General features: G+C 41.4%; 1 protein-coding gene across 2 annotated transcripts in view; it reads right to left on the reverse strand.

Annotated features, from left to right (window-relative positions):
- Positions 1-24,259, reverse strand: part of LOC127431062 (delta-sarcoglycan-like) — a 355,719-nt gene that overhangs the window by 302,827 nt on the left and 28,633 nt on the right. Inside the window, exon 1 of one of the 2 annotated variants that reach the window (XM_051681294.1) lies at positions 13,899-13,991. The exons of the other annotated variant lie outside the window; for it this stretch is intronic. The gene's annotated coding sequence lies outside the window, so the exon portion shown is untranslated. Of the gene's footprint in view, positions 1-13,898; positions 13,992-24,259 lie in introns of those variants that run through there. 2 annotated transcript variants of the gene reach the window in all.

Here is a 24,259-nt window from a genome sequence, read left to right on the forward strand (position 1 = left end):
GTCTGCCCATCTCGCACCGCTAGTCCACGTAACACAGTTCAGCTAGTTGTGGCGTTTTGTATAGGGACCCCTAGTGTCAGTACATCGACACAAAGTCGAGTGAGTGACAGATAGGGAACGTCATGTTTACTTTCGTAAACTCCATTCACTGATGAAGGGAACAAGACGTTGTGTCCCTCTTGTCTTGGCTCCTCAGCACAAAACCTGAATGAGTGGTTTCGTAATGGAGGTTATGAAAGTAACCATGACGTTTTCTTGCATCGTCAGATTTTTCGAATAAGCTGATTTTTAGTAGTTATCAGTGTATTTGTGTGCATGTAAACACACTCACCGAAAAATTTGTCCAGCAAAAAGGAGTCGGGGGGAGCCAAACAGAAAAATGGGCAAACTAGTTTAGGTTTGCTGATGGAGAGTGGACATGTGGTTGAAGGGATGGTGGCAGTCGTATTCAATGGCTAAATCTGCCGAATGTCAAATTGGCTGAAATATTTTTAAACTCCTTTAAAGGCCATGAAATCTAAATTGACTCCATTTACTTTCTCGTTGTGCATGACTCATCAGTGTATGTAATTCTTGAAAAAAAAAAAAAAATTGTCTTTGTAAATGTTTTTCAAAGGATAATAACTTGCTCTGCCTCTGAAACACCTTTCCTTTTCATTTTACATTACAAATCCCTCAAAAGAAAAATTCAAACCCTCCCCTCCAACCACCTGACTCAATATATGTAATACCTACTTTCATGACTCAGTTTCAGATAGAAGAAATCAAGTGAATTTTTTTTCAATAGGTTATATCGTCTTCACTCGAAAATACGTTAATTGATTGCGGAAAATGGTTGTAAACCAATATAATCACACAAGAAATCTCTGAGGGATGGGTTCAGGTCCCATGGAAACCACAAAGTAATTGTGCATGAATTCAGAGGTTGCATTTTTCCTCCAAGATCAAATTTGTACCTCATTGACGGTTAGGTTTAGGGTCTGGATTGGGGTTAGGGGGAAGGGTTACAATAATATGCATTCCTGTTGACAACCATATTTCAACAACAGTTCCAGCTGTGGTCACTGGGGGCAGTGGTTTTAATTTTGGTAAGCACAAAATGCTTATGAATGACCGATTTCAGCAGCAAAATATTGAACCTCTGGTCACCGAATTAACATTATGATCAGTCTGTGTAAATACCATAATCTTTTCAATCAAATGGAAATAATTTTCTGGACTAGAAACAATTCCATTTAGCTTTTCAACACAAACTTTTTCTCCCAAGAGTACAGTGTTTAGAGATTTACTAATTGGGTGCACAAATATCTGTATATAACTTTCAATGGATGTTATAGTGTTAGTTCATCCCCCAAAATTCATCATTATTTAGTCAACTTCATGTGTTCAAAACCCATATTACTTTTTTTCTTGCAAGGATCACAAAAGTAGTTCTAGCAGAATGTCCAAGCTGCTCTTTTCCATACAGTGAAAGTGAATGGTGGCTAGCCTGGGTCGCCATTTAGTTTAATTGCATGGAAATATAATTTTGTCTTTGTTCCACACAAGACAGAAACTCATTAGGGTTTGGAACAGCATTAGGCTAAAAAAAGGATGACAGCGTTTTTATTTTTGAGTGAATTTTCCATTTAAGGTACTCAATGGGTCTGTTACAAAATGTAGTGAGCTGCCGTGCTGTCTCCTGGCTACTTATGCAGCTGTTTTTATGGCAGCATCCTAACTTAAATAGAGCCAAATTAGAGAGCGATTTGGAACATAGGTGGCAGCTCCTCGAATAATTCAAATAGCGCTTATCACGTGCAGGTGACATGAGAGGAACAACGCGATACTCTAATGAGAATAAATATGCATAGCACACACATTTTCATAGTCAATTTTCTTTCATATAAACTACTGTATCAATGCTTTTCACTATTGAATGGATTATAAGTATATTTATAACAGAAATTTATGTTGCTTCCTCTGCCATCTTGGATTAATTTTTTCATCATTGTGCATTCTGGGATTGCCTACCTGGGGAAGGATACATACAATGCTACCGTAGAATTTGGCCAAAACTAGATGTCTTAGGAGGCAACATAATTAAGATATCTACTTTTTGTAACAGCCTCCGCATAGGGAGCGTGCCTTTGATGTCTTTTGGAACAGACCCAAGACGTGTAGCTTTAAAACTGTATTTCCACTCTTTTCCACCTTTCTTGTTGTATCATTATGGAGAAGCAGAGAATGCTGTGGCCCAGGGAATTTGTTTGTTCAGAATGTGTCATGACACAAAGAAAGATCGAAACAAATGACAGAGCTACTGAAAGCTCAGCACTCAACCTGCCAGCTGGCCCGAAATAGCCTTAAGTTGGCTAAAAAGAGGCTTGCTGCCCAACATAATTCCTCATATGAGGACAAAACGATGACATGCATCCGATATCTGATACAGTACTTATTGTTCTTTCTGAGTGACATGATCATTTCCTGTGGGGATATTGTACATTGAGAAAGCCAGAGAGTCTGATGAAGGGTGAATGGGCTGTCTGTTTGCTGTCAGAATGGCCCTCACGTCCACTGGCAGAACTCGCGGCTCAGCTTAAATGAATCTGTCAGCGTAATTGCTCTGTGAGTGTGCCGCTCTGTGAGAAGACTACATTCTATTAGGCTGAGAAGACCCTGGAGGAAGATGGCTAGATCCTGAGCTAGATGTGTTTGTGTGTTAGGGCAGGGCATCGCAAAGTGAGTATTGTAACATCTGGAGTGACGAGAACACAGAAGACCACACGTCTGTGGGTTGACAGGAGACCGATGTTTCAGCTTTAACAAAATCTCTTCACTCATGTATGAAGTTAGAGCTTTCTCAATGTCAAGGCCTGGTTTTTGACTGAAAAACATAGAGATGTTAGGCAGAATGTTAGGAATGGACTCTATTAACTTTTTAAATGCACTTTCTTATTGTGCTCGATTACGATTATGTTTACGTTATTCCAAATACAAATTGCAATAATGAGTCACATAAATAACTTCTTTATGATCTTAAGGAAAACACATATTGAAGGCCATTACAAATTTTTGTGCACTTCTTGAATGCAGAAGGTAACGTTGCATCAACCACAGATAGACATTTGATTGAGTGCTATTCTAATATGAAGAAATTGGCAGATTCGGACTTCCAGCTGCAGTAAGGAACAACATTAGCAATCGATTTTGCAGCCATCGTGAAACTGCTACCATTGTGAATTTCAATTTTGTCCATATATTTGTAGATTTGGCTACTGCACATTTTCTGTGATCGATAAAATCCTCTCAGCAACAAATCTACGGACAGACTTCAGCAGTCAGACAGGACATCTGAGGCTAAAGGTGGTGTTGAACATTGATATGGGTCGATGTAAATGAAAAAGACCTTTTCATTTATTGCAGACCTTTCCAAAACACTTAGACAAACAGTTTGGAGTTTAAATGTTGAAATTAACATTAACCAAGAATAATAAATGCTGAAAAAGTATTGTTCCTTGTCATTTCATATTAATTTAGTTAAATAATGTTAACAAATTCAACTTATTGTGAATAAAAAAAACGGCATTAATTGTATATTCTTGTAAGGATGTTTACACACAAATACTAATTAAGAAAATGTTTTTTTTTTTTAATTTCTTTTTTTTTTTTTTTTTATGGTGTAGATGTCTTTGTATGTTTTGAAGTGAATTGAAGTGTTCCCAAAAAAACAAAAATAACAGCAGTTTACAGGTGTGATACAAATTTGGATGTCAAATCTCCTCAAGTATTCAATGCTGGAGGGTTAAAAAAATCTAATTCCAGAAGCTCATTAGACAAAGCAGCCAACCATACAACAGGTAAATATGACCATCACTCACACAGACAAATTTATCCAGAATCGATTTGCTTACATTATCATACCTGAATATATCCCATATCCATATGTATAACCCCCTGTTTATTTGTGTATTTACAAAGCTGTCTGTGCACACATGACTGAAACTCACAAAAGACATTGTTACTCCCAAGCCAATCATGAAGTTTGAGGCCAGCAGATGTTGCTATTATAATAAGATGACCCTCATTCTACTATACTTCATGAGTCAGTCACAGCGGTTCACACTTAAGCTGCACCCTGAAGCGCCCAGTTGCTTTCGTGCAGCTGTGCATGCATACATCAAAAGATATGCAGAGTTATTGTGCAGTTAATGCCATTCCGGTGGCACATGTGCTATAGTTTTTATACAGTTTCTATAGCAGAAAATTTCAATGCCATAACGCATAAGATGGCTATCAAATAATGAATGTGTTTGTACCCACACAGTCTCCACTTTTCAACGGGCCCATGCTCGTCAATGGGGGTGTCAATTCTTCATGTGATGCTTTCCAAAAGGTACAAGCATCTCTGTGACGCAGGCGGGGAGGTTGACAGAGGCTTTATTCTCTGGCACGGAACCGCAGGACAGCTTCATGTGAGATAACAGAACGAAATAAATAACCAAACAGAGGATGAGAGGACTTTTTTCACAGGAAGTAGATGCATTTTAATAGACAAATGTGGCAGTTTTGACAGTGAAAATGGATTTACAAGCTCTGAGCATTGGGGGACTGAGAAGTCAAACATTTTTCTCCTGAATAATTCACTAGGGAAACATAAGTCCTCACTTGAAGTGTAACATCTCAATTCGAGTGCAGCACAATTTTGGGTGAGAAGGGGATATAAAGAACAGGTCACTTCGTTGGCTGCTCAATCTCAATAAAAGTTGCCAGGCAATAAGTGCAAGTCACTTTTTACTGTCTGGTTTTATTGGCCAGACATCATATTTTAATATACCAATCTATACAAAGACATGATTTGAATTCAAGTCTGTATTCCAGCAACAATACGACATCTGTATCCAATGAGGATGGATCTGGATTAATAGTAATAATTGCATTGTCACTCATGTAGACATGCACACACATGCACACTCACACAAAACTTTCAGATGGGAATTCACCAAGAATTAATTGTGCCCGCTGATAGCATTGTTTATGTGCACATGCTGTCTGAGCTGTTTTAGCACTTCATTCACTATAGCAGTTACAGTATGTAAACCAGGTAACAGTGCAAACACATGACCCAGAAACATCACACTGTGATCTAGGCACCTGAATCGACTCTTTAAAATGCTATAAGTGTGCTTGGCTACACCTCATTTTCAGATATTTCCAGTTATTTGATGAATTACTGCTACTTTAATCAGAAGAAAATTTACACAAACATCCATTTTTTTTAAATATACTGCAGGACCGTAACCACAATATACACTGAGGGGGACAAGTCCCCCCAATAATCAGATATGGCCAGATTAAAAATAATAATAATAATTTAGCGTGCTCAGTAGTCTAACACTGCTAGTCAATGTCATTTGAGATAAAATCAATGAAGGCGGGACTCAAGTTTCAGAAGCTGAGCAGGAACCTCGTGGATTATTATTCCAGCGCTGCGCATCAGCAAGAAGTTCAGGTTAAGAGTGTCAGTGTCATGTAAGATGTAAGTATCTAAACAAACCCTTGAAAATACGTTAATAACGTAGTAACTAAACATGCAAAAGTTTACCACTGTTTTATGATTAAAATGTTGTACCAACCGAAAGTAATTTCCAAGGTGTAAACTATTCACCATCTGGCAAAATTCGCAGTTTCAAACTGAAAATATGTCATGTACAGTACGTGATTTGTATGTCATTCATAATTTTTATGTGGTCATTTTCAGCATACCAGGTTTAAGATAAAGTGTAAATGTGTGTATACTGTAAAGGAATTGAATGAATGTGGTAATCTGGCAGGCTTTTGAAGGAGCTTTTTTAGAAAATTCACTTGACCTTGTCTAAGAAATTTTTCCATAAAACACAAAGTAGAGCGTTATCTCCCTTTAGATTAGAACATGGTAAGACCTGTGACTTGAGGCTTCCATTGAGTTTTTAGGTTGTGACAAGGACAGTGACATATATTGTTAGTGCAAATATTATTAGGTAATAATTAACAATCAATTAAAGACTTTCTAAAGAATTTCTTTGTCATTAATTAATTCTGAATTCTGTACAGGATCCCCTAAGAGTCTACTAAGGTCTGTGCTCAAAAAATGATCCACCAGTTAAAGGAGTAGTTCACCTAAAAATGGAAAATGTACTTTTACTCACTCATTTATTCACCCTTATGTTGTTTGTGTTGAGGAGGATGGCGTGGCCAGGCCGTGATGACGCACACCTGGCGCTGAGTTGACTAATCAACGGGAGAGAGATAAGGAGCAGCCAGGACACCAGTTCAAGAGAGACGCACATGTTGTGTGTGTGCATCTTTGTTTTGTTTATGTTGGAAAGCAGTTTATGTTAGGTTTAAGTTCCTCTGTGGCATTAAAAGTTTATGTTGATTGTTCAGTCAGTTCCCGCCTCCTCCTTGCCCATCCTGTGAATATGTTACATTGTTCAAAACCCATATTCTGTTACTTTTTCTTGGAACATAAAAAATTATATTTTAAGCAGCTCTATTCCATAGAATAACATTTTATAGTGTGCAGGAGTTGTCAAACTTCAAAAAGGACAAATACTATAAAGCACTATTAAAGGTTCATTATAAAGACATCTAACAGTAGTCCAAATGACTTGTACATTATATTCCAAGCTTTCTGGGGCCATAGAAAAGCTTAGTGTTGTATGGACTACATTTATGTTATTTTAATGATGATAATCTTGTGTATTTTCATTTTGCTAGCCAGCTGATTTCATGTCATTGTACAGATACATCAATGATGAAAAAGAAATTCAAATTATATTAATCTTTTCTTTGATACAGCACACAAAAAAAAAGAAAGAAAGAAAAGAAAAGATGACTGAAACAGGCAAATTGCTAGCATTGTTTGTCTTAAAAAAAACAAACATATTTTTTAAAACCAAAAATCTAATTTTGGTCACATTTAAAAAACGTTATCGCATTTAAAGCCTTTATTCAGAAAATTGTAGTATTGCAGTAACCTCCCCAACACTCCTACTAGTGTCGAACGGTCCCCTGCACCTCGGGGACAAGTCGACTGCCCAAAAAATGGGGACAGGCTAGCCCAGCCATGGCCTCTTCCCTTTTTTCTCCCCAAAAAAGAGTTGAAATCATTTATCAACTGGGGGCCATAAGTGTCCACATCGGGGGGTGTCACTCCGAAGGGGAAGACACCGCGGAGACCACACCCCGCCCGGAGGGGGGGGTATTTGAGTGGAAATACGTCACGTGGTTTTACCGAGTTTTGACGGAAGTATGTCATGTGGAGAAGTCCCGTGGTAGGTCCTACCCGAGGGGGGAGGTGCTCTACAGACACGGTGACCAGGGACAGAGGAACCTCTGCCCAAGGAAGACGCAGTTTACCAACAGGGAAACAATTTTGAGGATGATACATCATAGGGGGTTACCTTTGGGGAACCAGCGCATGTGGAGCACCTACTCCAGTACAGGGTCTAGTTAGCACACATACTGTGCAGGCAGCGAGTTTCTACACAAACCCGCCTGCCACAGGGCTAAGGAGGAAGGTCATCCAGGGTCCACAACTTTGTGAACACGACTGGGGGTCAAAGTGTACATCTTCACCTCGGTGGGGGGGGGGGGGGTGGGGGAGGTGCTATGCACAAGCGGCACACCCGGCCAGCTGTCCCGGAACTTACCTGCTCATACCTGATAACACACAGGACAAGACAGGCTCAACCCGTAGATTGTAAAACCTTGCAAAAGTGTTGGGTGTTGCCCAGCCCACTGCTCTGTAGATGTCTGCTAAAGAGGTGCCATTGGTCAGGGCCCAGGAGGCCGCCACACTCCTAGTAGAGTGGGCTCATAGCCCCAAGGGTGGCGGCATGTCTTGGGCATGATATGCCATTGCAATGGCGTTAATGACCCAGTGGGCATTCTTCTGTTCTGAGACAGCGCTCCCTTTCCGCTGTCCGCCAAAGCAGACAAAGAGCTGCTCGGAGCTTCTTAAGCTCTGCATGTGATCCAAATAGATGCGTAAAGCATGCATCGGACACAGCAATGCCAAGGCTGGGTCTGCCTCCTCCTGAGGCAGTGCTTGCAGGTTCACCACCTGATACCTAAATGGGGTCGTGGGAACCTTGGGCACATAGCCCGGTCAGGGTTCAGGATCACGTGAGAGTAGCACGGACCGTACTCTAGGCACGTTTTACTGACAGAGAACGCCTGCAGGTCCCTTAACCTCTTGATGGAAGTGAGCGCAGTCAGGAGGGCAGTCTTCAAAGAGAGTGCCTTTAGCTCAACTGACTCCAGGGTCTCGAATTGAGCTCCCTGTAGGCCCCGAAGGACCTCAGAGAGGCCCCACAAGGGGATGAGGTGCGATCTGGGGGGATTCAACCTCCTAGTGCCTCTCAGGAACCTGATGATCAAGTCGTGCTTCCCCAAATACTTACCGTCTACTGCATTGTGATGTGCCGATATAGCGGCTACATACACCTTCAAGGTGGAGGGGAACAGCCACCCCTCCAGCCTCTCCTGCAGGAAGGAAGCAACGATCCGACTATGCATCTATGGGGGTCTTCACATCAGGAAGAACACCACTTAGCAAACAAACGCCACTTCAAGGCATACAGGCGTCTCATAGAGGGAGCCCTGGCCTGAGTGATTGTGTCTACCACTGCAGGTGGTAGGCACTTAGATCTTCCATGTCCCGTCCAAGGGCCAGACATGGAGGTTCCAGAGGTCTGGTTGCGGTTGCCAGACGGTGACCCGTCGCTGAGAAAGAAGGTTCTTTCTCAGGGGAATTTTCCAGGGAGGGGCTGTTGCGAGGAGCATGAGGTCTGAGAACCAAGTCTGGGTGGGCCAGTAGGGTACTGCTAGGATGACCTGCTCCTTGTCCTCCCTGACCTTGCACAACATCTGTGCAAGTAGGCTCACTGGGAGGAACGCATACTTGCACAGCCCCAGGGGCCAGCTGTGTGCCAGCGCATCTGTGCTGAGGGGAGCCTCGGTCAGAGAATACCAGAGCAGGCAGTGGGAGGATTCCCAGGAAGCAAACAGGTCTACCTGCACTTGACCAAATCGACTCCAAATCAGCTGGACCACCTGGGGGTGGAGTCTCCACTCTCCCCTGTGCGTGACCTGCCATGACAGCGCGTCTGTTGCCCAGGATGTGAGTGGCTCACAACGACTTGAGCCACTGCTGACTCCATAGGATGAGACAGCGGGTGAGTTGTGACATTTGACGAGAGCGCACGCCACCTTGGCGGTTGATGTATGCTACCATCACCGTGTTGTCCATCCGGACCAACATGTGCTTGCCTTGGATCAATGGCCGAAGCCTCCGCAGGGCAAATAATACTGTCAGCAACTCGAGGCAGTTGATGTGCCAACACAGTCACGGGCCAGTCCAAGGACTGGCGACAGTGCGCCCATTGCACACGGCGCCCCAGCCATGCTTGGAGGCATCCGTCGTAACCACGACACACCTGGAGACCTGCTCTAGGGGAACCCCTGCCCGTAAAAATGCTAGGTCGGTCCAAGGGCTGAACAGACGGCAGCAGACCGGTGTGACGAGCACATGGTGTGCCCCGTGGCACCATGACCATCTTGGACTAGAGTCTGAAGCAGTCTCATATGTATCCTCAGCGTCAGCCCGCTCTCTGATGCTGCAATCGAGAGCTCATCCACTTCACGAGCGCCGAAAAGAGATCGCAAACTCGTCCTGAGATGAGCTGGCAGTCTCATCCCAGCGGGGCAAAGGAGCGTACTGGGGAATGGGAGGTCCATGGGGAGTTACCCGGCAGAGTGGCTCCCACTGGGGTCCCCAAATCACCCCCAGTGCTAACCGACGAGGCCTGAAACCTGTAGGTAGAAGGACCTAGGCGGGGAGCCGCTGGGGTGGCTTTTTCAGTAGGAAGAATATACTCTTTTAGCTGCTGAAGCGCCCAGGGGCATTCTCTGCACCCCACCGGTGCAAGAGGTGGAGAAGCCGCTGTAATGCGGCGTAAATCCAACAGCTTTTCAAGGTGAATGGAATGGCAGAGGATTCAGCTCGCTGAACACAACCACTTGGCTCCGAAGAGAAAATCTGAATGAGTGGTTGCGAGCCAGCTCCTTTTATACCCATATGTCGGGCATGCAAATTCCACTTGCCAATTCCCATTGGCCTTTTCTCAAATATCAGAGGTGTTTAGGGCTCCCAAGGGCGACCCCTAGTGTCACTACATTGACACAATGTCGAGTGAGTGACAGATAGGGAACCAATGTTTTTTTTTTTGTTTTTTTTTTTTGTACATTTACTCTAGACTGCTTGACTACCTGCCTAAATGCATCTGCACAATATAGCGTAAAGTAACAGAGACAAGAAAAATCTGAACAATCGCGCACACACTAACAATTCTGAGCTTCTTCTTAAGAGTCGAATGTGTCCTTATTTCTAATGCATCATGGTCCTGCAGGCTGAGATTACATATTTATTCAAGCAGGATTCTTGCCTCATGAAGATTGATCCATTTGCACATGCTGCTGCTGGGTTCGTCTTTTCCCGTACCACTTCAAAAGACTGTTGATGAATTGTTTCGTTTTTACATATTCATTTCATTTCAACCTCCTGTTAGACTTTTATTTATTTCTGAACACATCAAATGCAAATTAGGGGCCACCAATTAAGTCAGAGCTTGTAGTAGACTAATTAGAGTGCAAAAATAATCCTCCTGTTTCCTGTCTCTCTGGAGTCTACTGTTGATATATACTGTATGCCTCCCACCCAAACAGTATTAATAATCACTGTAGAAGTCCTTTCACAGATGTGCTGTGTGCTAGAGAGCCATTAAAGTAACAGTTGATGGCCAAAACTGAATATTCTGTCATTATTTACTCCGCATCATATTGTTCCAAACCCATATGCTGTTTGATGTTGAACATGAAAAGACATTTTTTTTAAATCTTCATGCAGCTCTTTTCCATACAATGGCAGTTCATAGTGACCAGTCTTAAAGCTAAAAAAGGTCCAAAAAACACTTTAAAAGAACCATTAAAATAGTCCATACGACTTATGCAGTATACTCAAAGTCTTCTACAATCAATACAATAAGATTGTGGAGGAACAGGGTAAAGTTGTTATTTACAACTCAGAAAATATTTACATCCACTGCAGCTCTCAAAATTTTATTTTAATTGGAATGTGAAAGAAAGTGATTCACAGCATGTCTGGAAACAACATGAGCAACATGGCGACACATTTTTCATGGGTGACCGATCTACTTCAGATTTAGGTTTTGGAGCATGTACTTTTCTTAATTAATTACATGTCTTATTTGTCTGTGCCATTCACTATCATCAAAAAGTTTATGTATACTAGCTATACTGTATATTCTCTAAATGTTGGAAATGTTGATTTTCTTTTTTTATTTTTATTTTTATTTTTTTATTTTTTGTCATTTGTCATGCTCAGTCCATGTCCATGCTTCAGACCAGTGCAATCACAAGCAGGTGAGCAAAGCAGCTAATACCCATTTCTCTCTCAATTAATTCAGTTCCAGTCTATGAAGGTAGATTGTCCGTCCCCTTGCCAGTCTGCCAACCCGCCCCTAGGTGCTCATTAAATTCAACAAAAAAAACTGATTCCTTCAATACATTTCCTTTCTCTGTGCTGACAAACCAGTCACTGTCAGATTTGGGATGCTTTAGCCCTAAGTACATGTTTAATAAATGCCTGTACTTCTTTGCAATGGCATTTTGACAAGCGAGGACTACCTGCTTAAGTGGTTGTTATGAAGTGGAAAAAGGAGTAGAATTTAGATGCTTGGAGGGGCATGTGTATATGAGATTGGGTGAAGACAAGGGGCAAATATAGTGCCATACAAAGGTAAAATGTAGTAACTACACATTTAGTCAAAAATTAGTTGACTGGAATAGGGTTTCTTAAAAACTTGATAACACGGGAAATCGACATGTTGCTTACGAATGTTCATGTACCCTGAAATCGACCCCATTCTGATGAATAACTGACAAACGCCACTCCCCATCAGACGTTTCTGCATGAATTTAAATGTGTTCATCTTGTCCTGTGGCACATTGCATGATCAATCTCAGAGAGACAGGTTCTGGTCCTATAGAAACCAGGAAGTGATCACGTTCACATTAACAATGGTGAACACAATTAGAGGTTCGCTTTTGGCACCATTCTGTGAACATTTCACACAGAAACTGGAGCTCACACTTTTCGTATGTTTAACAACACTTCGAACTTCGGCCACTGGGGGCAGTGGTTAGAATTTCGGTAAGCACAGATGGATTCCAGCTGAAGAACTTTTGACCTACTGTTGCCGAATTCACAGTGCAAACAGTTGGGTTTGGCCCAACTATCCTCAGATTCAGAGAAAATGGAGTGTGAAATTTAAAAGTCCACATTTGGCTGGATAATCGAAAAACTTTGAAGCCATTTTCTCAGTGTAGGTGTAGTTACTGCATCTTGTCGTTGATGGGCAGCTTAGGCTGAAGTTTTCTGAGAACTCAACTCAAGACAAGTAGAGAAAGTGGAAACAAACGTGGCAGAACAAGCAGATCAAATGGGCAGATCAAATCGAGATCCAGTGACAGCCACCTATAGACAAAGAATCCGCCTGGAAAAGCCATTCAACAAAGTGTTTCAGGATGGGATATACGCCACTGCGTGTTTGACATGTGCGAAGAAACATGGAAGAGAGATGTTTTGGCAGAAAAGCAAATCTGGTTTTAAACAATGTGTGTATAGACTTAGACTCTTGGCTCGGAGTAGTGAAGGTACCTCAGCTGGCATCACACATCACCTGCGTCCAGAGCTGTAGCACAATATTGAGATGGGCAGCCATGCGGTTAAGATATTCATTAAATAATTAGATGGATGTCTTTGAGCCTCTTTGAAGGGCTTTAACCCATTAATGCCATTGCAGTGTTGATCTTATTGAGCTTAGGACCTTAATCTTTGTGTCATTTTCACTTAAAATACTAAAATGAAATATTAAAATATTTGGTGACCACACTAGCAATGGAAAAAAGCAGACCATACTTCAACTTTGAACCTTAGTTTCACTTTCCACGAAATGAAAACCTCACTGTGCACAAGTCTGGGACCACTGAGAAAAATAATTCTATATTGCATTTTTTTCTAATTGCATTTTTTATTTTTATTATTATTTTTTTTTTTATTATTATTAATTACTTTATCAGCATAACAAGTTGAGTAAATAGTTGAATTGAAAAATTAACAAACTTATGGTGTTTGGTACACAAAAATGTGAACCTAAAATGTTTGCTTCATGTGATAACATCTAAATTAACTGGTTTGATTCAAGGCAAAAACATTATTTAACACATCTGAATCAACCTGACTACATTAGGTTACACCTAATGTTGAAACTAATTGAAAGGGTAAGATTGTGTAGAAATAGCTCCTTAAGGTAATAATTCCCTTATTTTTCAGTGAATGTGCTCCTTTTGCTTTAAGGACAGCATGCACTCAAGTTGGCAGGGACTCCACAAGTTTGTGGAAATCTTGATGATCCATGTTATTCAGCATGATTTGAGAATGTTGCAAAGAGCATCTTTTGTCCTTTAATGAAACAAGGAAATCTGACCTTTCATGCAAAGGATTCAACATGGTCAATGTCACAAATTTGCTTATTTGATTAGTGACCTAGAAATAGTGCAAAATCTTGAATATCTCCTCATCCTAAAACTTTGCGGTTTATTTCCAGGTTTAAAATGGTTTTTGAATTCTAGATTGTCAATACTGACCCTCACTTTTGCACTCAGTGTAAATCTCATCACAAAACACAACACTACAAATGTGCAGAATAAAGACAGAACTACAGACAGTGTAGTCAGCAGTACAGAAAACACAGAATCCCCAAAGAAACCCCCAATGCACTTTAAACTCCTACCTCTTTGTCAGATGCCAAAAAATCAGAGCCTCGGTAAAGTCAGAAAACCATGGAGCTGATCAGCTGCCAATGTTTCTATCTCTTTGCCTCTTTCACTATTGCCAAGCACAAATGTGGAGTGGACCATCCACCACAGGGTTGGACTCCATGGGCTGCCCAAGACTCCTCTAGCTGTTTCGATCAATGGCAGGTAGCTGGAAACAGTGAGAAAAGTCCTGTAGTCCTTGCTGCGGGTACGGCAGGAGCGCCGTCAGAACAGAACATCCTTCAGTGGGCAAGAAATCCAGAGAAAACGTGCCTGTAATTCCCAGAATGGAACCATGCGCTGCAGATAAAAATGGGAGTGTTGCCTCAACATTGTTCTTTCTCTACAACGAGCAACATCTCTCTTCACCCACATCATTTTGTCGCTATTTATTTATGTGGGACCAGAGTGGACAGCATGTGTGTGTGAGAGAGAGAGAGAGAGGGAGAGAGCAGGAGAGAGCTTGCACTGTCAGTGACTACATTAGCAGCTCTGAGTAGGTGGAGTTTTCTTTGCAGCAGAGGGGATCATGATTCGAAAACCAAAGGAGGGAGAGAGAGAAAGAGAGAGAGGATGCTGCAACGAGTAGGTTAAGAAGCAGAGAAAGCGATAATCAGAAAGCATTTCTGAGGTTAAAGGAAAAAAGAGCTACACAGTTGAAAAGAAGGAATAAACATCTGCTGGTTTGGCAAATACTGTGCCCTATTTCTTTGTGATCCTAGGCAAAGTTTGAATTATTTATGTGCACAAACTTCTGAGAGCTGACATTGAGTGACTAACATAATGTACATTATAATATTCCATAATGTTCTAAAAGATCTAAAATAATAATGTTGTGAATTATCCATGATAATAATAAACTGTAAATGGTATAAAAAAAAATATTCAGTAATGTTTACATGATCTGATAGAAGTAGTTCTGAAATTCAGTGCATAATAAATCAGGAAGCCAATTTAAATGTAATCTGAGCCTCTGATTAAAAAATGGAATTATTGATACCATAATTTCATGCAAGATTGAACAATTTCAAAAGGGAGTCATGTTTGAAAAACTCCTCAATTCTACAAACATCTCTTGTTTTTTAGCGGCAATGCACAACCAAACTCAAAAACTCTGGCTTTGCATTTGATTTAAAGAGCCTATCAGCAGACTATATATAAGCAGCAGAATTCTACATAATTTAATTATTCCTTTGCATACAGGAGCAGTAAAAGTGATGTTTTTATTTAAACTAGTCAAATTAATTCTGTATATTTATTACGTAAAACACTATGCCACACCGGTGCAAGTAGTATATCGCAAGTAAAAGTAACATTTCAACACTTTAACCCAGTGTTTCCCAACCACTGTGCCACGAAAGATTGTCAGGTGTGCCGTGGAAAATTATCAAATTCCACAAAATAAAAAAATGCATGAAAAAAAATTATAATAATTTCAGGGATCCAAACTCCTCACCTTTCGGAGAAATTTGCCGTTTTGAAACCATAATCGGTCACTTTTGTGATTGTGAAGAGCAATGATTAATGTGCAAAACTGATATTTATACGCATTAAGGGTTTTTCACATGACTCGCGTCAGCGCTGCAGAATACATTGAAGTCTATGAAGTGATGCCACTTTACACCAAAGTGTTTTTCACACACACGTTTTTGCTTCACCAATAATGTCTTTGAGAGTACTAAGCAACAAGAAATATTTAAAAACTGTCCAAATTTGTGGAGACATTGAATGTCTCATAATTTCTTTAATTAAATATTACCTTATCATTTACGAATATCAGAGACCCCAGTTATTGAACTAATTTAAATTCACCAAGAAAATGCTTAGACCTAAACATAAACAAGTCCTTTTATTACTTTCTGCTATCAAAGCAACTGCAATCTTTTTTCTCTCTTTCAAATACGTTTTCAATGTTTATTGTGCACACCTCCTTTTTACGTGGCAAACTCATAAAATCGCCCCTCTTTGTGACGCTTTCTGCAACTCGTGTCATGTGGAGGGCAATGCGGCGCTTGACGCTGGCGCTGAACGGAGCACTGACGCCTCGACACAACTCATGTGAAATGCGCTTTATAATGACGAAAGAACATTATTGAAACTCAAAATTATTATTATTTGTCTATTATTGTGGTCTTTTCTGATAAAAGCCATGCTCAGCAGTTTAAATAGGCTACTGTAGGAAAATGATACCATAGATCTGCTTTGTGTTTATAATTCTTATACTGAAGTCAGTAGATTTGTAGCCATGCAAGTTTTAATAAAGGAGAAGATGAGGACGTTATTGAAACTCACTATTATTAGACTATTATTGTTGTCTTTTTGGATGAAAAGTAATGCTCAGACTGAAGGGAGACTATAGCTCTGCTTTGTTCCTTTAATGCTTAAACACTATAAAGTCTCTTGGTAGATTTCGGTCATGAACGACTCATTCATAGCACATTTGCTCATTTGTGACCACCTAGTGAATTTCCAGAAGGGGTCACTGAACTAATCAGTTAATAAAATTGAACAAATTTGTGAAACAGTCTAATGTTTAATGTGTGTGTTCATGTATTTCATGTCTTTTATTCTGAAAAGTTTATTTCCTGTTTCATGTCATGTGTCCCTAGTCAGGTGGTTTTAATTTTAATGAGGTGGCCCACAAGGACTGTTTCCGATTTGGACTGAATGAGTCCATCTCTTTTCTGGTGCCAGGCGGTCAGAGTACCCACAACCTGGCTCAATATATCGACCTCACCCTGCAGATTATTGGTTCCACATTCACTGAGGGGGAGGTGGATGCCGAGCCAGAGTTCCACGACATGGCCGCCGAGCCAGAGTTCCACGACATGGCCCCTGAGCCAGAGTTCCTCGTCATGGTCGCTGAGGTAGCGCCATCTTTTGCCCCGGATCCTCAGCCTGCTCCATGCCATTTCACAGCAACGCCTCAGTCTGCTCCATGCCACGTCACAGCAATGCCTCAGCCTGCTCCATGCCACGTCACAGCCATGTCTGAGCCTGTTCCATGCCACGTCACAGCCATGCCTGAGCCTGCTCCATGCCACGTCACAGCCACGCCTGAGCCTGCTCCATGCCACGTCACAGCCACGCCTGAGCCTGCTCCATGCCACGTCACAGCCACGCCTGAGCCTGCTCCATGCCACGTCACAGCCACGCCTGAGCCTGTTCCACGCCATGTCATGGCCACATCTGAGCAGTTGGACCTGGAGATGGTTCCTGCCCTTGTACCCACCCTTAGTTCTCCTGAGCAGGCAAGGGGAACTTTCAACCCTCCGACCCCACCTGGACCCTCCGAGCCCTGGACTCCACCTTGGCCTGTCGGTTCCTCGACATTGCCTCAGCTCTGCGTTCCCTCGGCTCCACTACGGTCCTTCAGCCTGTCGGCTCATGTGTCTTGTTATCAGTTCTGTTTGTTCATTGGTTATCTTTGTCATGTGTTCTCCCATGTCCATGTATTTAAGCTCTCATGTTTTCCCATTGTGTTTTTTCAGGTATTGTGATTGGTAACATTGTTATGTTAATGTCAAGCCAAGTTTATGTCAAGTTTATTCAAGTTCATGTTTTATGTTTCTTTCATGTTTATTGTTAAGGTTTACTGGATTTCACGTTTAATAATAAATTTGCACTTGGGTTCTTCATTTCATCGTCATCGTCATTGCTAGCAGCAAATCGTCACACACAGAAGCAAGCCTCACCAAAATACTCTTTATTTTGCAGCTAATGCTGCACAATTGTAAACTTGAATAAACTTGAATCACTAAAATAGCTGGAATTGGTGCTTTTAGCTTATTCTTTAACAAAAACATCCCCAGAAAAAAATTTCGTGGACCAGTGATTGTCTTACCTTTTTCGCCCCTCATGAGTTTGCATCCCTGTAATTTGTTGTGGCATTGCAAGAACAAATCTACAAATTAGAAAAGAAGCAAATTTCTTGTTTTTTCATTACCCATTTAGCGCTCTTGCCACTAGCGTAGCCTACCTATGTGACTTTTTTTTTTTTTTTTGCATAGCCGAATTTCAAACATTACAAGTAAACACACTGCTTAGACCGACATAAAACATGGACAAGTTCTTGAAAAGGAAAAATATTGACGATGGTTAGCCTATGTGGGTTAGTGGTGTGCTGTAGAATTTTTTAATCGTAAAAAGTGTGCTGTGGCAGAAAAAAGGTTGGGAAACATTGCTTTAACCAACAGGGTTTCCAATATGGATTTTGTTCTTCTCCCTTTTGTGTGTGTGTGTGTGTGTGTGTGTGTGTGTGTGTGTGTGTGTGTGTGTGTGTGTGTGTGTGTAATGTACAGGGCCCAGTTACATTACTTTCTGTAGGAAATCTACTCAAAGAAATTGACTGTGCATGCTAAGATATACAGTGATTCTTGGATATAGATTCCCGGCTTGTACCCAGTAATAACTGCTCTTGATGCTGGTCAATATTACTGTATATTACAATTCAAATAAAGATAATACCAACAGTGTTGTTGATGCTCTTCAAACCTCTAGATATGTCTCTGACAGAATATACTGTAGATGTCACATGTAAGATTAAAAAATAAACAATATTAAAATTGTTGGATTGTAAATGAGGGAAATCCAGACCAGGATTAACCAGAGGCCTTTTAAAACAGAAAAAGAAAAGGTCAGGGGAGAGGCCCACACTTTTTTAGTCAGAAAACTAGCCAGTCAGAAACACTTTCAGCCTGTGAAACTTACAGCATGTATGGTTTTGTTAATCAGACTGGCTGACATGACTTTGGAAGGTGGTTGACCAAAATGTCTAGCAGAAAAATGGCAAAAAATGCTTAAAGGGATAGTTCACCCAAAAATAAAAATTCTCTCATCATTTACTCTCATGCCATCCTAGATGTGTATGACTTTCTTTCTTCTGCAGAACACAAATTAAGATTTTTAGAAGAATATCTCAGCTCTGAAGGACCTCACAATGAAAGTGAATGGTGACCAGACCTTTAGAAGGTCATTCAAGCAGCATAAAAGTAATCCATATGACTTCAGTGGTTTAATCTATGTCTTCAGAAGTGATATGATAGGTGTGGGTGAGAAACAGGTCAATATTATGTCCTTTTTACTATAAATATCCACCTTTGAACAGCCCTAACCAGAAGGTGAAAGTGAAAGTCACTTCCACACAAGAATGTGGAAGTGAAAGTGAGAGTGTAGATTTATAGTAAAAAAAAGGACTTAAATATTGATCTGTTTCTCACCCACACCTATCATTTTGCTTCAGAAGACATGGATTGAACCACAGGAGCCACATGGATTCCTTTTATGCTGCTTTTATGTGCTTTTTGGGCCTTCTGAGTTCTGGTCACCATTCACTTGCTAAAAATCTTCATTTGTGTTCAGCAGAAGAAAAAAGGTCATACAAATCTTGGATGGCACGAGGGTGAGAAAATCATGAGATAATCTGTATTTTTAGGTGAACTATACCTTGAAAGCAATTTTAACATTGTGCGACCCCGCATCCACATGTGTGGCCATTGTATTTTGGCTTCGCTATACGCAACACATAATTAAAATTAATGTAATCCAATGGAATACAGTTCACAACACTGTACACTGTCATTTAAGGGTTAAAGTTCTGGCGCACCACATCACGTGACATAACAGCATGGCGTTGATTTCCGTGAAGCGCTTCTATGGGTGCAGCGCCAACAAAAGTGCCTCTGGTTAGAAAATTCTTTATGTTTTTTAATTGAAACCTGTTTAGTTGTAAAGAATACCATCTCTAGCTTTGTTTGATAAGCTGCTCTAAAAAATTAATTCATTTATGCTGATAAACATTGAAGTCCACATATGTGGAAAATGGGACCTTTTTCCCTCAAAAGTTGAAAAAAAAAAAGTTCGTTATTTTGAATAACATTCAACATTAACACATCTGTGGGTCATTTCACTTCATTTTTTATATACATTTTATTATATTTTAGTTTGTTATCACTGTACAATACGGTTCTATTCATTAACATTAGTAAATGCATTCCTATATATTTACTGTGCGTTTTCACATTGACACATCAAGACATTGAGACATTCACATCAATGGGTTCATCTAAAAGTAGGGATGCACCGATCCGATACCTGGATCGGTATCGGCTCTGACACTGAAGCTTTAAGACGGATCGTGTATCGGTCCGACGAGCCCAATCCAAATCCGATACTGTGTGTTAGTCATGTTTGTTACTGTCAAGCCCCAAAAATGACATAAAAGAACCATAAAAACACCATTAAAGCAGTTCATACGACTCGTGCATTTTATTCAAAGCCACTTAAAGACGTGCGATAGCTCTGTGAATCACAAAAGGCTGTGTTTAATAAATAAATATATAGTATGCACAGTGCCAGCGCGTTAGTGAATGGTGCTGCTCTGTTGACACAAACTCACGCACAGGCTGGTGATGCACTCGCAGCTATTTTTAGCCTTCACAGCGGTGCGCAATATTTGAGCGCTACTCAAGAACAGCATCTCTTATAATATGCATTTAGAACGACACCAGAGGTGCATTTTACCAGAATTTTAATAAGAAGCTAATTAAACTACTGTGAATTTGCCTACAAACAGACACACACCAGACTTCCTGGAGAGTTTAGAATGTCAAAATAAAAGCGTGAGGGTTTAAACAATAAAACACTGGTTTCTTTTCTACTGAAGACTTGAAGACTGGAATTACTATTAATTTTGCTGCTATATTATCCAGTATACTAGTTAATAATAAAGTGTTTCTTAATAAGCAATACATTTATATTGAAATAATGTGTAGTTAGAGGTTTGTGTTTCTTTACATATTAAAGAGTACTCCCAATTAGTTTCACACAATAATGTAAAGATATTCTAAACTGATTATACAAAAAACAACACTGGTATCGGCTTGGGATCGGTATCGGCCGATACTGAGATTTCCGATATCAGAATCGGATCGGAAGAGAAAAAGTGGTATCGGTGCATCCCTATCTAAAAGCTGAAAAATTTTGCTTTCAGAGGCTTTATATGGAATTAGGATTCAAATAAACTGACACATTTTCTGAGACAAATGCAGACAGACAGTACACTGGAGGTTAAGTCATTCACTAAATAGGATGCAAGGGTGCATCCTATTGCATTCACTCCTAAAATCCGACCAAAAGTTTAGCTTCAGGCTGCAGCTGATATTTGGACCACTCAACATGTTTGGCAGACATAGAATGGTAATCAGTACATAGACTCAGAATTTTATATGATGATGCTGGCCATTACTTTTAATCAGAATTATTTATTCAGCTTTATAGAAAATCAACTGTAATGGCTATAAAGGCTCAAAAACATGAATAACCAACACTTCTGGAAACATAATAAACAATTTGATGAGAAAAAAAAATCAATATATATGGAAAATAAAAAGGCTTTCTATAGCTTGGTATTATTTAACATTTCACAACTTAGTCCCACTCTCCACATATTAGGACATACATTTTTAAGACATCAATCTAGAATTATTATTATTATTATTTTTATTAGATGATACTAGTTATAAAAATCAAAAAGGGAAATGGAAAATGCACACAGCAGTCATGCTCGGGTCTCAGTTAATTACTGAATGACAGTAACGTCTGGGTTACTGTTGTAACCCCCGTTCCCTGATGGAGGGAACGAGACGTTGTGTCAATGTAGTGACACTAGGGGTCACACTTGGGAGCCCCAAACACCTCTGATGTTTGAGAAAAGGCCAGTGAAAATTGGTGAGTGGAATTTGCATGCTACTCCCCCGGACATACGGGTATAAAAGGAGCTGGTGTGCAACTACTCATTCAGATTTATGCTGAGGAGCCGAGACAGAGTCCCGGCAATCACAGCGGGTAGTTCAGTGTTGTGGCAGGAGGGACACAATGTCTCGTTCCCTCCATCAGGGAACAGGGGTTACAATAGTAACCCAGACGTTCCCTATCTGTCACTCACTCAACATTGTGTCGATGTAGTGACACTAGTGGTCCTTATACGAAATGCCACAACCAGCTGAACTGTGTTATGTGGATCGGTGGTGCAGGTGCAGGCAGGCCACTGAGGGCCAAGTAACAAGTGCACCAGCCCCATCGTAACCTTCCCAATGCCCCGTGCACATCATATGGACCCTCGCCACCCGAAAGCATAAAAGGGGGGTCAGACGTGCCCACAATAGGAACAGGCCGCACCAACTGGTTCGGCTTTTTCTTTTCTTTCATCTCCCGGAGAAAGAACTCGCTTGATTCCATCTGGGGCCAAACGTATTTGCGTCGGGGTAGGTGTCCTTGGAAAAAGACACCGCGGAGATCACACCCTGCCCGAAGGGGAGGTAATTGTGTGGAAATACATCACATGGGCTTACCAATTCTTCATCAGCAGTATTGCATGTGGAGGAAGTCCCCATGGTAGGTCCTACCCGGAGGGGATGGAGCTCTACAAACACGGGACCGGTGGCAGAGGGGACTTTGCTCAAGGGGAGACATGGGTCTACCGTCAGGGAGACCGTACCATGGAAGATTACGTCATATGGGGTTACCGACAGGGAGCCAACACATATGGAGCACCTATCCCAGTACAGGGGCTGACCTGAACAGGGCATACTGACACAACTACTGGGTCTGGTGTCAAATTCCTCCACCGAATTTGCTTGCCGCAGGTGCTGAGGGAGGAATCCAGGGTTCAATGATCCCAGGAACTCACGTGGATGAAAGAGCGCACGTCTTCCCCTGGGGAAGGGGAAAGTCGCTTGTGTGCCAGCGGTACACCCGGCCAGCTGCCCGCATCCTTACCTGTTTGTACCTACCAACATATGGGACAAAACTGGCTCAACCTGGAGATTATAAAATCTCACGAAGGTATTGGGTGTTGCCCAGCCCGCTGCTCTACAGATGTCTGTTGGAGAGGCACTGTTGGCCAAGGCCCAGGAGGAGGCTACCCTCCTGGTAGAGTGCGCTAGTAGTCCCAAAGGGGACAGCGCACCCTGGGCCTGGTATGCCAATGCGATGGTGTACACAATCCAGTGGGCAATCTTCTGTTTGGAGACAGCGTTCCCCTTCTGTTGTTCCCCGAAAAAGACAAAAGGCTTCTCGGAGCGTCTAAAGACTGTTTCAGTGGGACCGCTGTTCTCCCCCTGAATGCCTTCAGGCAATTCAGCACCGACTGGGCACGCTCGTTTGTGAGATGAGCGGTCATAGCGACTGAGTCCAACTCCATCCCGAGAAAAGAGATGCTTTGCACTGGGGTGAGCTTGCTCTTTTCCCAGTTGACCTGAAGCCCCAATCGGCTGATGTGGCTGAGCACCAGGTCCCTGTGCGCACACAACAGAACTTGAGAGTGAGCTAGGATCAGCCAGTCATCAAGATTGTTGAGGATGCAGACGCCCACTTACCTTATCAGGGCAAGGGCTGTCTCTGCGACCTTTGTGATATATATATATAGCATAATACCCTTGTAATTACCAGTTTTATCCCCCCCACACACACTGACATTCATTCACAGGAGTGGTGCCAGACACACACACACACATAAAAACACACACCTCTGGGACTGTGAGTATGACTGAGCAGTGCCCTGCTGAAAGGGTCATGTGGGACTCCATTACATCCACAGACAGGTTACTGGCTCTTGGACACTCACAAAAACAGGACATTACTGTGGATGTTCCCTTTAAAAAGAAACTCCAGACCACCCAGTCCAGGGAACAGCCAACTGATTCAACTACAACTACACATTCAAGTTATATTGGGATTCAGCTATACTGCACTCTAAAGGTGTATACTACAGTACACTTCTATAGAGCCTGACTGACTGACTGATTGACTGACTGCCTGCCTCTTTTATCATCTTTCAGCAAAAAAGTTTGACATAACCAATGTTATGCCAATGGGGTAACAAAGAAAAATATCAAGTTATTTAGCCACAGGATGTATATTTTAATACTTGTGAATCAACATGATCACACAAGACATCACTTCCGAATGTTCATGTGCCCTAAAATCAACCCCATTCTACCGAATTAATAACAAGCACCATTCCCCATCAGACATTTTTGCATCAGTTAAAATGCATTTGCCTTTTCCTGTCATGCTACTGATAATGCTGCACAGACAGCCTTAGAGACACGGGTTCTGGTCCTATGGGAACCAGGAAGTAATTGTGATTAAAATACATAAACAATGGTGAATGTGATTCAGGGGTTGCATTTCCCCTTCAGTATGACATCTTTACTCCACTGATGGTTAGGTTTAGGGTTGGGGTTTGGGAGTAGAGTTCATAAAATCTGGATTCCTGTTGATTGTATTACTTCCTTTGCAACCATAAATACAACCTGCTTTTGATGCCACTCTG

Source organism: Myxocyprinus asiaticus, chromosome 40, assembly GCF_019703515.2.
Source record: "Myxocyprinus asiaticus isolate MX2 ecotype Aquarium Trade chromosome 40, UBuf_Myxa_2, whole genome shotgun sequence".
NCBI classification, from domain to species: domain Eukaryota; kingdom Metazoa; phylum Chordata; class Actinopteri; order Cypriniformes; family Catostomidae; genus Myxocyprinus; species Myxocyprinus asiaticus.